At 49.7% G+C, this 15,987-nt stretch overlaps 1 protein-coding gene across 3 annotated transcripts in view; it reads left to right on the top strand.

The window, feature by feature from the left end:
- Positions 1 to 381: 381 nt before the first annotated feature.
- CEP83 (centrosomal protein 83) overlaps positions 382 to 15,987 on the top strand; it is a 53,250-nt gene continuing 37,644 nt past the window's right edge. For 2 of the 3 annotated variants that reach the window (XM_090042704.1, XM_090042702.1), the window contains exon 1: positions 382 to 513. The gene's annotated coding sequence lies outside the window, so the exon portion shown is untranslated. Of the gene's footprint in view, positions 514 to 14,974; positions 15,142 to 15,987 lie in introns of those variants that run through there. The other variant, XM_090042703.1, reaches the window with a different exon arrangement.

The raw sequence follows: 15,987 nt of genomic DNA, 5'->3' as shown, positions 1-15,987 counted from the left end.
CATTTAAAAAGAGGGAGAACTTAGAGCTGGCGTTTTCCTAGAGGCTTGAATCTGAAAAGATTTGAGAACCACTGCCCTGACACAAAAAGGGGCCTATTGCACCAGAACCAGTTTAGTTCTTCCTCTAAGCAGAAATCAATTTTCAGAGAGATTTTGGCAGAGGGGTGTGTGTGTACGCACACACTAACCAGAGGGCAGGGGTCTGCATGTGTTGGTCGAGGGGGCAGGAGAGGCAGTGAGTCACAGCCGAGGTTCAGCGCCTGCCTCCGGGGGCGGGGGCGGGGCTGAGCTCTCCCGCCGCGCCCCGACCCGTTTCCCCAGCAACGGCGCGTCTCCCAGCGCTGCCTCCCGCTTCCGCGTTCCCGTGGTGCCCCACGGCGGCTGGGCCCGGCGGCCCTCCTGGTGCCGGCCGTTGACAAGCGGACGGGTCCCGGGAAGGCTCATGGGAGGGGGCGGGACAGGCAGTGGCGGGAGCCGAGGCGCCATTTTTAAACGGTTGGTGGCTGCCGAGGGGTGAGTGTCTGCGCGGCCGTGGCGGGCGGGGGTCCTGGGCGGTGCGGCGGGGCCCGGGCTCGTGGCGCCTCAGAGTTTTCCATCCGAGTGAGGCGTTGAAGGAGGGAGGCGCCGCGGGCCCTAGGGCGAGGCCGGGCCGGGCTGAAGTGGCGCAGGAAGCGCGGGCCGGTCTCGCCGGCTGCCGATGCCCCGTTCGGCTCCGCTGTGCGGCGGCGCTCAGTTCAGCAGTGCTACCCGAGGCAGGCAGGGGAAGGCCGACAGCTCAGCCCCGCGTGCCGCCTGCGGGGCGTGCCACAGCGTGTGCCCCGCACCAGGCACGTGAGCTGCTTCCAGCCCCGTCGCCTACACGTAGCCCTCACGTTGCCCGGAGCCCGCTGCCCAGGCCGGGTCCAGCACATGAGGCCGGTTTGCAGCGGGGGCTGTGTGCAGTGACACTCCAGAGCAGCCCAACAGGTCGGCAGGCAGGGTGCAGGGCTGGGCTGAGGCACGTGCAGTGTATGGCGCCCTACCTGCTGGGTCTGGCACAGGTGGACCTGGCTTTAGGCCCAATCTAGACCAGCCTCAGATCCCAGATTCTGTCTTTCCCCGTCTGTGCCCCTGAATGTCCCTGTGGAAATTGACATGGCATGATTCAGGACTGCAGGTCTGGCAAAGGTAAACACCATATCTTGTCATTAGGAGCCTACTTAATTAGTGATTTTTGCAGAGTCTATGGAAACTTGTGAAATCATACATCATCTGCAAAATCAAAAGAAAGAAAACAACCTTACTAAAAAATAAAATGCTGGCTCCCCAGTGGGATTCAGTGGTCCTTATGGTCACTAAAGCCCAGCCTCGAGGCTGGGGAGTCCTGGGGCGAAGTGGAGCAGCCAAGGTGGCATAATCCAGCATTTCCCAACATTTTTCACCCAACCGCACGCTTACCTAAATAAAAAAACACCACAGCATGCCGGATGCCAGGGGAAGGGATGGGAGCTGTGGCGCGCAGCCAGCCAGATGCTGAGAGGGAGAGATGGCGAACGGTCAGCCAGACGGCATTTTGGGCTGGAGCCACACCCCCTGTCTGGCAGGAGCCACGCTCCCCATCTGTCTGTGTCCATAATAACGTGACGGTAACTTATATGATGGGCAAATTTGTTTGTAATGTTCCTTCCAGTACTGATTTTCAGTTACAGAAAGAGATATACCACTTGCAAATATAGCTTGAGCTAACGTCTTATCTGCTTTTCCTTGATTTTTTAACATTTTGTCCACAAAGCTTGATTATCTTGAACAGCTACTCATGGTGGATCACGTATCTGGTGACAATGATCCTAAAAGCAAGGATCCTGCTTCTTCCCCCAGACCTGGCAGCTCAACATTTTTATTTTCCATTTTTTGCAAATCTGCTATTTCAGTTGAGCTACCAAGTTCCAACAATGAAAAGGGAAAAAGATTTTTATTTTAGCCTAGTCCAGTCTGGCCTCATGCATGAGAAAGAGAAGGAGAACCAGCATAAAGCTTGCTTCCCTCCTCCCTTCCAGAAATAACACTGCTGCTCAGCTTGCTGCTCAGTTGCCTTGGGACTGCAGAGCCAAAGGGAAGTATAGTCTGGCCTCTCCTCTCAGTCAGAGGACTAAGCTTGCTCTTCGGGATTGAAACAGTTAACTGTTTATCTATTATGTATTTAAAAAAAGATATTGTTAAGCCTAAATCACTTTGGGTGCTTAGCACAAGCAGAATACAAGTAGAAAAATAGAAAAGCAGGATACAAATATTTTAAATAAATAATAGTCCAGAGTTGCTTTAACAACTTTTAAAATTATAATGTTTTAAAACAACATAAATGCTAGTCTATACAGATGTTGTTCCACCACTTTGTTGCATTAGCTTGCTGTATATGGCTTGTGCTCTTTCAGGACATTTTCTACATGTTATTAAATATTTCTTCATTCTTGTTGTATTGTTAGCATACTCCTGCCCACAATATTTACATCTACCAACTTTTTTCTTCCTTCAGTGGCTTGAACTTCTCTATAATGATGCCACACACTAGTTTTTTTCTGATTAGGCATTATTATGACTCCTTCAAACCAAAAGCATTAAAAACTAACAACTCTTATGCAAACACTTACAACTTCCCTGAGTCAAGAAAAATGAGACACTGTTCTGTATGTTTGCTGAAATGAAAGTGAAACAAAAATTAATCACAGTTTTAGTTTTGGTTTTACTTCACTTGCAGTCTGAGATGAAATAAGAATTTTAGCTTTGTTTTTGATCTGACCTGCACAGCCAATTGGGTGAATTCATAACTTGATTTTTAGCTTGGATTATTATGTGAGTGTATTTATCCTCCTGCTCACAATCAATAGAACAAATATGTACTCTCTCACACACTCCTTAGGGATAATCACCTGAAAAACATTAATTACAGCTTTGAAACTGCCAGGCTTGCCTAATATTGTATTGCCATCCATTCATTGTTACTAATGAATTTTATGAAACAATGAATTTTTAGAAATGGAAAATTTCCCATGGAAAAATAAAGCACTGGAAAATTTTCTGCCCCACATCTCTGTTTTTTTGTTGTAACTTATTGTTTGAGTTGCATATTTTATTTCTCTACCCAGAAAGCTAGACTACCATAGTTACAGTAAATTCAGTTGTAGAGGCCTGAAAGGGAGGAGCTGCTAGTTTTAGGAACAGCTATGTGCAAAATACATTTAAAATTATGTATGTATCATTTACCTGTTTCTTGCCTAGTAATTTTCTGAATGTTTTAATATATGTTTCTTATTAGAAGCAAATGCTGTAGACTATGCAGCCCAATGGTTTAGTTCTTTTAGCCCCATATATGTCCCTCCAAAGAGTGAATATTGCTTGTTCTAGGCTAGTTGTGGCTAACCGTTTTTTGTCTGGCGTGCCACAAGTTAAGCCCTGAGCTTCCCTAAGTGCTGCGCTGATCTTTGCCCCTGAGGCGGACCTGCCTCTGCCTCCATTCCAGCACTTCCCTTTCCCATGTCCCTCAGGCATGCAGGCTGCATGTAGAAGCTACCTGTCATGAGAACCAGTTTACTTTGGTGGGAAAATGTGCATATTGAGGAGGCAATTTTCTTTCTTTCTTTTGTTCTTTCATTCTCAGGAGAGGCACAGCCAGGCCCAAGGTCAGGGAGGACCTAGTTAGGAAACTTCTGGTGTGGCTGGACACATTTAAATCAGCAGGTCCAGATGATCTCCACCCCAGGGTGCTGAGGGAATTGGCCCGGGGTCATTGCGGGACCTCTGGCAAGGCTTTACAAGCGCTCATGGTGCTCTTGCCACATGCCAGAGGACTGGAAAAGAGCTAATGTGGTCCCCATTTTCAAAAAAGGGAGAAGGAGGACCCAGGTAACTACAGGCCCATTAATCTTACTTCGGTCCAGGGAGGCTCTTTGAGAAAATCTGCACCCCAGGGTACTCAAGGAGCTGGTGAGCGTCATAGCCCAGCCCCTGGCACGGATCTTTGAAAACTCCTGGCGCTCTGGTGTAGTGCCTGAAGACTGGAAGAAGGCCAATGTGGTACCGATCTTCAAGAAAGGGAGGAGAGTGGATCCGGCTAACTACAGGCCCATTAGCCTGACTTCTATCGTGGGGAAGATCTTAGAAAAGTTTATTAAAAAGGCCATCCTTGATGGACTGGCCCAGTCTAACATTCTAAGGGATAGCCAGCACGGGTTTGTTGCGGGTAGGTCTTGTTTGACCAGTCTCATTTCCTTCTATGACCAGGTGACCTATCACTTGGACAGAGGAGAAGAGATTGATGTCATATATCTTGACTTCAAAAAAGCCTTTGATCTGGTATCCCACGATCACCTCTTGGCCAAACTGGCCAGTTGTGGCCTTGGCTCCACCACGATCCACTGGCTGGGAAACTGGCTCCGTGGTCGGACCCAGAGGGTTGTAATCGATGGCAGTCACTCATCGTGGTGCCCTGTGACCAGTGGGGTCCCTCAAGGCTCTGTCCTGGGACCCATCCTGTTCAACATCTTCATTAATGATGTGGACATTGGAGTCAGGAGTGGACTGGCCAAGTTCGCCAGTGACACCAAACTTTGGGGCAAAGCATCCACGCCAGAAGATAGGCAGGTGATCCAGGCTGACCTGGACAAGCTCAGCAAATGGGCGGACGAGAACCTCATGGTGTTTAACACTGAAAAATGCAAGGTTCTCCACCTTGGGAGGAAAAACCTGCAGCATCCTTATAGGCTCGGCAGTGCTACGTTGGATAGCACTACAGAAGAAAGAGATTTGGGGGTCATCATTGACCACAAGATGAACATGAGCCTCCAACATGATGCTGTGGCTAGTAAAGCGACCAAAACGCTGGCTTGCATCCATAGATGCTTCTCGAGCAAATCCCGGGACGTCATTCTCCCCTTGTACTTGGCCTTGGTGAGGCCACAGCTGGAGTACTGTGTCCAGTTTTGGGCTCCACAATTCAAAAAGGATGTGGAGAAGCTTGAGAGAGTCCAGAGAAGAGCCACGCGCATGATCAGAGGTCAGGAAAACAGATCTTACGATGATAGGCTGAGAGCCATGGGACTCTTTAGCCTGGAAAAGCGTAGGCTCAGGGGTGATCTGATGGCCACCTATAAGTTTATCAGGGGTGACCACCAGGATCTGGGGGAACGTTTGTTCACCAGAGCGCCCCAAGGGATGACGAGGTCGAACGGTCACAAACTCCTGCAAGACCGTTTCAGGCTGGACATAAGGAAGAATTTCTTTACTGTCCGAGCCCCCAAGGTCTGGAACAGTCTGCCATCAGATGTGGTTCAAGCACCTACACTGAACACCTTCAAGAGTAAATTGGATGCTTCTCTTGCTGGGATCCTATGACCCCAGCTGACTTCCTGCCCTTTGGGCAGGGGGCTGGACTCGATGATCTCCCGAGGTCCCTTCCAGCCCTAATGTCTATGAAATCTGTGAAATCTATGAGGCTCTTTGAGAAAAATTTCCAGGAACACATCTGCAAGGGACCGGCAAGGGAGATTATGCTCAGGGGCAACCAGCATGTGTTCATTAGGGACAGGTCCTGTCAGACCAACCTGGTTGCCTTTTCCGACCAGGTCACAAAATTCTTGGACGCAGGTGTTGCGGTGGACATAGTCTTTCTGGACTTCAGGAACGCCTTCAACACTGTCTCTCACCCTCTTCTCATTAAAAAATTAGGCAACTGTGGCATTGATGCCTTCACAGCAGATGAGTCACAAATTGGCTGGAGGGCCACACCCAGAGTGTGGTGGTGGGTGAGTTATTTTTGACCTGGAGTGATGTGGGCAGTGGAGTCCCCCAGGGCTCGATCCTCAGGCCCATACTGTTCAACATCTTTATCAGCGACTTGGATGAGGGGGTGAAAAGCACCTTGTTCAGATATGCGGATGGCATTAAGATGTGGGGAGAAGTGGGCACTCTAGAAGAGACGGACAGGCTACAACTAGATCTCGACAGATTACAGAGGTGGGTGGATGAGAATAGGATGGGTTTCAATATGGACAAGTGGAAGGTGTTGCACCTGGGGAGGAAGAACCAGCAGCATACCTACAGGCTGGGGAACTCCCTTCTTGTCAGCACAGAGGCAGAAAAGGATCTTGGAATCACTCCTGATTCCAAGATGAACTTGGGCTGCCAATGTGGGGATGCAGTCAGGAGGGCTAACTGCACCTTGTCATGCATCCACAAATGTATCATGAGCAGGTCCAAGGAGGTGATCCTCCCCCTCTGTCCAACATCGGTCAGGCCGCAGTTGGAGTACTGCATCCAGTTCTGGGTGCTGCACTTCGGGAGGGATGTGGACAGCATCGAGAGGGTCCAGAGGAAGGCCACTCGCATGGTCAGAGGGCAGCAGAGCAGGCCTTACAAAGAGAGGCGATGGGTCCTGAACCTTATCAGCCTCCACAAGAAAAGGCTGAGAGGGGATCTGGTGGCCGTCTGTAAACTTACCAGGGGTGACCTGCAGGGAACGGAAGAGTCTCTGTTCCCCCAGGCACTACTGGGAGTAAGTAGGAATGACAGCCACAAGTTGATTGACAGTAGGTTCAGGCTAGACATCAGGAAGCAGTACTTCATTGTCAGGGCGGCTAGGATCTGGAACCAACTTCCAAGGGAAGTGGTGCTCTCTCCTACCCTGCGGGTCTTCAGAAGGAGGCTAGATAATCACCTAGCAGGGGTCATTTGACCCCAGGGTTCTTTCCTGCCCATAGCATAGTGGTGTTGGACTTAATGATCTGCTCAGGCCCTTTCTGACCCTACCAACTATGAAAACTGTTCATTCTTTCTTTCATCTTTTCTATCTTTTGTTCTTAAACGTTATGTATAGTAAATTTTTTAAGTGATCATTTTGAAGGTTAGATGATGGATTACTGGGTAGAGTGTTAGTAATTGGTGTAAAGTGCATGTTAAATGCAATTTATCACATTGTTTCTACCATGGAGAGCATATGCAAATCAGTCACTAATGGAAGAATGTAGATGGGTTTTTTAAAAAACTGCAAACTTCAATGTTTTTTACAGGTATTTATAAAACTTGCCACAAGATGTCACTCTAATCTAAAATAAAGCAGTTATTTTGCTAAATACATATTACTTACTGTTGGATATTTTAAAAAATATATTTTGTAAAGTAGGAACGGCAGAGGGGATATCTTTTAGTAGACCAAGTAGATAGTTGCAAAAAAATGTCTGTATTGCCAAGCTTTCGGGCACACACACCCTTCCTCAGGCATAGTAGAATGCAAAGATTGTAAAATTTCTCCTAGGTGGAAATGAAAATTCAGTTTTGTAAACTACACCTTTTTTGTTTTCAGTATCCTCTCCATTTCCCCTTTAGCTTTGTGCCATGCAATGTCTCTGCAGATAAACATTTCAGAGATCTGTATGCCTTGGTTTGCAGATCTTGAACTCTCTGATATATGTAAAAGTCATTAGGAAGGCATATGCATTTCTCCACCTGTGTTACTTCGGAAGTAAGGGTGTAAAGATTTACTTTCTACCTTCTTGCCAGTAGTCTTTTTAGTGGGTGATGAATTCATTGTACGTCTAGCTCCCATTATTTGCTTTGGTTGTACGCCCACTCTGCTCACAAGAAGTCAGTCTTGCCCTGTTCCTTTTGAGAGTCTCCAATTCATCATCTGAACATGGATGTTTAGTGTATAAGCTACCTTTTCTCTCCAAAGTTGGCTTTCACATTCTGAAGCCTTAGCTTGGGACTTGAAACTAGTGATCTGTTTCATTATTGCAAAAGGTTAATTTTTAATGGTGGCCATTATGACCCTTTTTAGATGGTACTTTCTGGTTTCGGAATTTCTAAGAATATGTGGCTATGACTTTCTTCAATTAGGAGAGATATCTGGCCTCTAACATTGTTTATAGCCTTTATGGGTGCATCCAGACAAGCGTGCATGCGCCTCCTGCCCTGCCTCAAACCCCTTTGAGGCAGGGCAAGAGGCACATGTGAGAATGAAAAAAATTGTGGGGGGAGGTTCATGGGTGAGGCATGGCAGGGGGGTTTGGGGAGTGGTAGGGGGGCTGCAGGGGGTGAGGACTTGGCTCAGGTCAGTGCGGCTCACTAGTCTGGCTTTGCACCAGACTGGATTGCATGGCTGTGGGAGACGTGCACAGGAGCCACACCTCTTGGAGGCGTGTGACCCACTCTGGTGCAAAGCCACATTTGCAGAGAGCCACATGGGGCTGTGCACCCCGCCACAGGCACAGCGGGGCAGAGGCAGGATGTAGTGCACAGCCGGCCCTGGGGCCTGTCTGCCACGTGCCGGGCCCAGCTTGGTTCTGGGGCCCCTCTGCTGCGTGCCGGGCCCAACCGGGTCCTGCCACCCTTGGGGCCACTCTGCCACCCAGCTGGGCCATTCCTATAGCAGCAGAGCCCGGCCCGGTGTGCGGGGACCGCACGGATCTGAGCCGGGTCCTGCCAGCCCTGGGGTTGTTGGTGCTGTCTGACTTGGCCAGGCGGCACCAGCAGCCCCAGGGCCGGCAGGACCCGGCTCGGCTCTGCACGGTTCCTGTGCACTGGGCTGGGTCCTGCCACTGTAGGAATGGCCTGGCTGGGCGGCACCAGCAGCCCCAGGGCCAGCAGGACCCAGCTCAGCTCCATACAGTCCCTATGTGCCGGGCCAGGTCCTGCTGCTATAGGAATGGCCTGGCCAGGCAGTGGTACTTGGCTGGGCCTGGCACGCGGTCCCCACGTGCCATGCTGGGTCCTGCCACCACAAGATTGGCCTGTTGGTGGCAGAAGCAGCCCCAGGGCCAGCAGGACCCAGCTGGGCTTGGTGCATGGTTCCCCCACTGCTGCTGTGAAAGGTCAGTTATGGGCCCTGGGCGGGGGGTGTGGCCCTCCACGGTGGAGCTGGGACCCTGGGCAGGGGGGCTGGGGCCCTGTGGGGGATAGGGGTTGTGGTCCTCCAGGGTGGAGCTGGTACCCTGGGTGGGTGGGCTTGGGCTATCCAGGTTGTACCCTGTGGGAGCCAGGGGACCCACCCTCCTGAACAGCCCCCCTGTAGCAGGGCACTAGGGTGCCTGCTACTGAATGGTAGTGAATGGGCTCAGCTGCTACTCAGCAGGGCAGCAGGTGAGAGTTACCATGGTAACAGAGTGGGTCAGCTGACCACCAGGGGGCAGGGCCTGGCCTTTATAAACAGTGAAGGCTGAGGCCAGAGGCAGTTCCCTCTTGGCAGCCACAGGAGCAGGAGCTTGGCGGGAGAGCTGATCAGACAGAGTCCAGGGTTACAGCCTGGCTACCCTGACTGGCCACATGATAAGACGGGGTCTGGTGAAGAGCTGAGTGAGTGCGGACTTTGGGTTACAAGCCAGGAGGCTTCTTGTGTTTGTGTTATAGCTGTTTGGCTCATGGTTTAGTTATAGTTATACCGGAGGACCAAGTGAGGCTGTAGGGGAGTGAGGAGGCCTCATGGGGCTCCCCAGTAGTTTGGGGGTTCCTGGTGTCCATTAGGGGCACAGCGAGCGGTGTCAGGGTGGCACAGCGTTTGGTGCCACAGTGGGCATGGCGGGAGAGCGCCGGAGAAGCGCTCGGTGTGTGGGGTTGGGACCCCAGCCTGCAAGGGCGGTTGCCCAGTAGGGCACATGACCCGGAGGAAGGGTCAGGAGGCCAGGCATGGCTATGGGCCACCTGAGCCCAAGCGCAAGAGGGACGGCGCAACGCGGGAAGCGCGGCATAGGCCCCGAGAGGGTGAGGGAGCGCGAGAGGCGTGGTATAGGCCCGAGAAGCGCAACATAGGCTCTGAGAGGGCGAGGGAGTGTGGGAAGCGCGGCACAAGCGCAAGAAGCATGACACAGGCGTCAGAGGGGGCAAGAAGTGCGGGAAGCGCGGTACAGGCCCAGAGGGCGCGCAGCACAAGCGCGAGAGGAGCGGCATAGGCCCAGAGAGGGCGAGAAGCCCAGAGGGGCGAGAGGCCCCAGAGAGGACAAGGAGCGTGGGAAGTGCAAGGCAGGGCCCAGCAGAGGCGTTGCCAGGTGCATGACCAGCACAAAGGCGCTGGTAAAGAGGTGCAGGTTGCGCGGCAAGCCCGGAGGTGTGCTGGAAAGGGGCACTAGTGAGGAGCCCTGGAGCCAGGGGGTAGTGAGGAACCCGGAGTTAGGTGGGTAGTGAGGAGCTCAAAGTGAGGAGGGGCGAGGAGGAGCCCCGAGAGGGAGAAGGGGTGGTAAGGGGCCCCGAAGGCAGACAACGGGCCATGGCATAATAACATGGCCCAAGATAGATTACATCAGCACCATCGGCAAGGCTTGGGCTGCGGTGCAGGGGAGGAAAAGGAGCCGCAGTCAGCGTCCCCTGTCATTGGGGCGCACACAAATGGGCAGCTTCCCGCTAATTCCAATTATCCATCATTTATAAATAAGATAAAGGCGTGGCAGGTGAGAGTAGGCGGGCGATCGGCCCATTACAGGGGGGCAGAGCCGCATGTCCGGAGAGGCTCCGAAAGTGGCACCCTGTCACACCCCCCCACAAGGTCCCGCACACCGACAGTCCCCCCAGCAATTGCCCCATACCTACCCATAGACCAGCCAACCCACATCTGTCTCCACATACCCACCTGCCTTCCCCCACACCCCTTCTTACCCCATTCCTGCAAACACCACTTTCCCCCATCACACACCCATCATGTGTGAAGAAAACCAAAAGCACACATCAACACATATAGGTATTTAGAATTTATTTTATCATGATGATAGAGACACTGGTAGGCTTCTAAATTGCTTTAAAACTGTAAATATACCAATAAACTCTTACCCAACTGATCGCTGTCTCTCTATCTGTCTGTCTGTCTGTCTCTAGGTGTGTGTGCGTGTGTGTGTGTGTGTAGAGTGGTTTTTTGTTTTAACTGGAAGAACATGGATTTTTGGGTATTTTTAGAAATGGATTTGGGATGCTGCTGCAGCAGTCCTGTTGGCACAAGGGGTAGTGTCCCCAGGTACCAATTGGCTGGGCCCCAGAAGCTCCTGAGAGCGAGTAGCCCTGAGCTGCTTACCAGGGCAGCTTTTTGTATGGATCGGGCCAGGACAGGGCAGCCTTTTATACTGCTGGGGACAGCACAGGTGCTGGCCCTGCTCCCCCTGGCTGCAGATCCGGGAGGAGCCAGGCAGGGTTATTTTCCTCCAAGTGGCACAACTTGCTCCACAATAAAGTGCATGTCTGAGCACATGTGCTGAGGCAAAAAGCCCGGGCTCAAATTTGCACTGCTATTTGAGCTGCTGAAAGCACACATGCTTGCATGTGTGGACGTGTCCTATGTGTACAGAGTTGAGGTTGCAGGGTAGCATCTCATGCCCTACCAGAATGACAAGTTCAGCAACATTCAAACTAAAGGAAGCTAGGCAATGAAGAGTTAAGGTACTTCAGAACTGAATTCAAAGGCAGAGAGAATATGTGTCTATGAGGTCATTGTTCAATGAGTTACGGTTGCATAGGTGTTTATGTTAACTTTTCATTTCCTGTTTTTCAGAATGTTGTGGTTTAGCATTAAAGGATCATGGGACTGGAAGGGACCTCAGGAGTCCTCTGGTCCAGCCCCCTGCACAAATATAGGAATAGTATTTCTAAACCAGTGGTGTCCAAGTTTCCCAATCCGCAGGCCAGATGAGTGCTCAGGGTCACTGTGTGTGCCCCATCCTGTGCATTTGGGTCCATCCCATGGGGTTTCCCACAGAGGTTTCTTCCCCTGCTGGAGCCTAGTGCAAGGGAAATACCATTACCACCAAGGTGGTTTTCTTACTGGCAGGGGAAAACAAAGAATGTGACATGGAGCAGTACCCTGACCGAGGTAATACAATTAAAATGGCACTGTGTAGTGGAGGGTTGCGCTTTTGTCTGCTTGCGGACAGGACTCCCTGTGAGAGTCTCATAGTTAGCCTCCCACTTGAACTCCCAGTGGGAGGATCTCGGGTACATGCCAACTTTATTGAAATGGGAAACTGTTCCCTAACTTCCTCCTATGGCCCTACAGCTGAGGGCACGCAGAACTCAGAGGCATCCAAACCCCAAGCTTCCAGGCTGTAGGATGCCTGCCAAAGGATTTGGAAGTTTCTGAAACCCCAGGCGTGAGTGGGGGATGCTGGCTGGTAGCAGGACCAAGTATGATTCTTGAATGATTCACATGGATTTGGAATTGATTTGGAACACGAAAAATTTTCCTCAAAAAAAAAAAGGTGTAGGATTTGGCAGTAATGGTGTGGGGCATTACCATTGCCACTTCTCCCCTGCTGCCAAATTTCTGGACCATTATAGAGCCCTGTGGACCAGATGTCATGACTTCACATGCCAGATCTGGCCTGTGGCCCAGGGGTTGAGGGACCCCTGTCCTAAATTATCCCTATCAAATACTTTTGCCTAATTTTAGATTCTGAAAGGTATGAGACACCACCCAGAAGTCATTAACTTGCTTCAGCCTGGTAAATTCAATGGTAATTTATATTTATTTTTTATTTTAAAATAATTTTTTTTGTAGGAATCATGTAAATTTGCAGGTCAGGGCTACTGGACCATGTAAATTAAAAAACAAGGATATGATTCCTCAGGGTACCTCTCCTCTCCTGTAGACTTTGTTATAGTGGATCAAGGGTTGTAGGCATGTACTGAAATACCTGGTGTATGTATTGACTGATAGAATTGTTGCTAGGACCGAAATGGCAGACTCTTAATTCTGTAAAAGCTCTGATACAGCTGTGGGCATCTGAGAAAAAAACTAATGTATGGTTTCTTCTCCAGATCTAATCTACTATCTCCTGTAGCATATTGGTCCTTTCACTCTTTCCAGTCTTCTCTCTCTTCTTTCATGAAGTCACTGGCATTTTAGAAGCCATTTGTACATTATAAAGCTGTTCCCTTGCTGTCTGGTGCTTTATACATCTACATGCAGGTGCAAGCCTATAGAGGGAGGGGAGAGTTGTACACTTCTTCGGTTATGTAGCCCAGGTCCTAAGTCCATACTATGTTTTCCATCCATTTGGGATCCTTGTTCTTACTTTAGTTAGGTCTCTGAAGTGGTGTCCTTGGCTCAGCTAATTGCCATAACCTTCTGGCTAGTGCCTTTTCCACTGCCTCCCTCTAGCTAGTTCCTCTACCACATACTACAGGGTATTCTGATATTTTCAGAGATTTAGGTTGGATTATCTTTTGGTTCCCCAGGGCAAAGGAGGCAGGGAGAGGGGGCTTGGACAGTGCTTGGAATGGGGGTGATGGCTTCCCTGGATTCCAACATAGGGCCTAGCCATATGAAAGTCTAACCAATTCTGACTCTTGAGGCATGGGGAGGGAAGGCTTTCCCCATATGTATATGGTGTGGAGAGAGAAGAGCTTGAGACAGTCTAGATTCCAGTTTATGCGGGGGGGAATGCAGACAACACAGGAGGGAGGTATCTCTAGATCCCATGTGTTTTACAGTATCTGTAGAGTTTAACTCTTTGAATAGTGTTTTCAGTATTGCTTCCTTAAAGGAATAGTGGACTAGTTGGAGTAAATACTGACTGAAATCTGTGAAACCGATTAGAGACATGGTTTGATTCCTTGCGGGTATAAAACCACTGTTGCAGTTTGCTTGTGTGCACATGTTGGGGGGCTTCTTTTTTTTGTTTTTGTGAAGGGACTTTCAAATGACCCCAGACTTAAATCACTAACATCACCTGGCAATTGGAGGGTATGAACACATTACAGAACAGTAGTTGCACTGCAGCGACTGTCCTTGGGCCAGCTTTTACCCAGCAATAAGTTGGGCCAGCTTTTACCCAGCGGTAAGCTTACCCTGCAGTAGGTTAACGCTCAGTGAAAAGGGCTAATTTACCACAGGTAACCTGCTCCTTTTTACTTCTCCGTAATTTGTCCATAAACTGAGGAAACTTGTCTGTGAGTGATTGAAAAAGCAGTTAAACAGAAATAGGTTAAGTGTGTGTTCATTTCAATGTGAGGTTCTCAGCTGAAAGAGAACAAACACTTCCTGGAGATGAATGCAGAAGTGCAGAGTTCAGGCTGTATTCATCTCTCCAAGCCTCCTTCCCTTAATCCCAGGACTTGAGGGCTTCTGATATGTAAAGCAAACCCAGTTTTAGTTTTTCACCCAGTCTCAACACTGGTTGGCTCATGCTTCCATCATGCCTGTTTTCAGTTCTCCATCTGCAGAAGTAGGGCTTCCCCAGAGTTTAGCTTACATGAGAGGCAGGGAGAGGATTCACCAGATTTCAAGTCCTATGGGTAGGTAGGCAGAGGTTCAGGCATTTGCAGAGATGCTGGACCGTCCCTAACAGCCTTCATTGGAGGGGGCAAGGGACTTGTATACTGTGGGCAAACATTGGTCCCTTGAAGGGAGAGGGCTTAGATACACAGAGGGGAAGGGACATCTTCCCCTCTCTACTTGTGGCTGTCTACTTGGATTTTAAGGCTTTTGACACAGTAGCACACCCAATTCTTACAAGTTAACTAAGTAGCTGTGACATGGATTTCTTCACAGTCAGGTGGGGGAAAACTGACTTATGGGATGCACCCAGAGACTGGTGGTATATGGGTTGGTTTCTACCTGGGGAAATGTGGGCAGTGGTGTCCCCCAAGGCTCTGTCTTTGGACAAATCCTATTCAATATCTTCGTCAGTGATTTGGATAAGGGTGTAGAAAGCACTCTGTCCAAATTCGCAGATGACACCAAACTGTAGGGTATAGTAAACACACTAAAGGGTAGGGAGCAAATTCAGGCAGATTTGGATAGACTGTGGAAGTGGGCGGATCAGAATAGGATGCAGTTTAACAAAGATAAGTGCAAAGTGCTGCACCTGAGGAGAAAGAATCACCAATACACCTACAGACTGGGAAGTACCATTCTAAGTAGCACAGCAGTGGAAAGGGATCTCAGAGTCATAGTCGACACAAAAATGAACATGAGTCGCCAGTGTGGCAAGGTAATAAGTAACGCTAATCGCACTTTATCTTGCATTAGTAGGCGCATCACAAGCAGGTCTAGGGAGGTGATACTTCCCCTCTGAGGCATTGGTGAGGACACAGGTGGAGTACTGCTTCCAGTTTTGGGCACTGCACTTCAAGAGGGACGTGGATAACCTGGAATGGGTTCAGAGGAGGGCTACTCGTATGGTTGAGGGCCTGCAGGTAAGATCCTATGAGGACAGATGGAGGGTCCAGAATCTCTTCAGCCTCTGCAAGAGAAGGCTGAGAGATGGTCTTGTGGCTGTCTACAAGCTCATCAAGGGGGTCAGCAGGGAATAAGGGATACTCTGTTTACCAGGTCACCCCTTGGGGTCACTAGAAACAGTGGCCATACTCTGAAGGAGAGTAGATTTAGATTGGACATCAGGAAGAAATTCTTTATGGTGAGGGTTGCCAAAATATGGAATGGGTTTCTAGGGGAGGTGGTGCTTTCCCCTACCTTGGAAGTGTTCAAAAGGAGGTTAGACAGGTACCTGTCTGGGGTTACTTGACCCCAGTGCTCTTTCCTGCCCAGAACAGGGGGTCGGACTTGATGATCTAATAGGTCCCTTCTGACCCTAGAAACCTGTGAAATGCCTCCCCTAGGGTCTTGGTGCACATGTGAGGAGCAGGGAGCGATCTCAGAGGGCCACATCTTGGTGCAGGCATGGTGGACTGACAGGTCAACTGCCATCCATCCTCATTTATCCCTATTCCACTACTACCTAGATATCTATTCCCCCTGTTCTCAGTCCTCCCTCTTTTGTTTTCCATATTCTCTGGGCAAACATTTATATCTGTAATATGTCTGTCTTTCTGAAAATTGTTTGAGTACTTTTGGCATCTTCTGCTGATTTAATTCATACTGTGGATGTGTGGAGGGGAGGGGGAAAGAACGAAAGAACATGTGAGAGGATAATTGTACCAAAATACCTCCTTTACTTTTATAAAGATTTATGTCAGGAGACAGTTTAGGAAGGACATGGTCAAGTTGTATTTAAATGCTGCTTCCTGTCTCATTTTGCTACA

This window comes from Crocodylus siamensis, chromosome 4 (genome assembly GCF_052110815.1).
Source record: "Crocodylus siamensis isolate JL-2025a chromosome 4, ASM5211081v1, whole genome shotgun sequence".
NCBI classification, from domain to species: Eukaryota; Metazoa; Chordata; order Crocodylia; family Crocodylidae; genus Crocodylus; species Crocodylus siamensis.
This window is presented reverse-complemented; position numbering and strand designations above follow the sequence as displayed.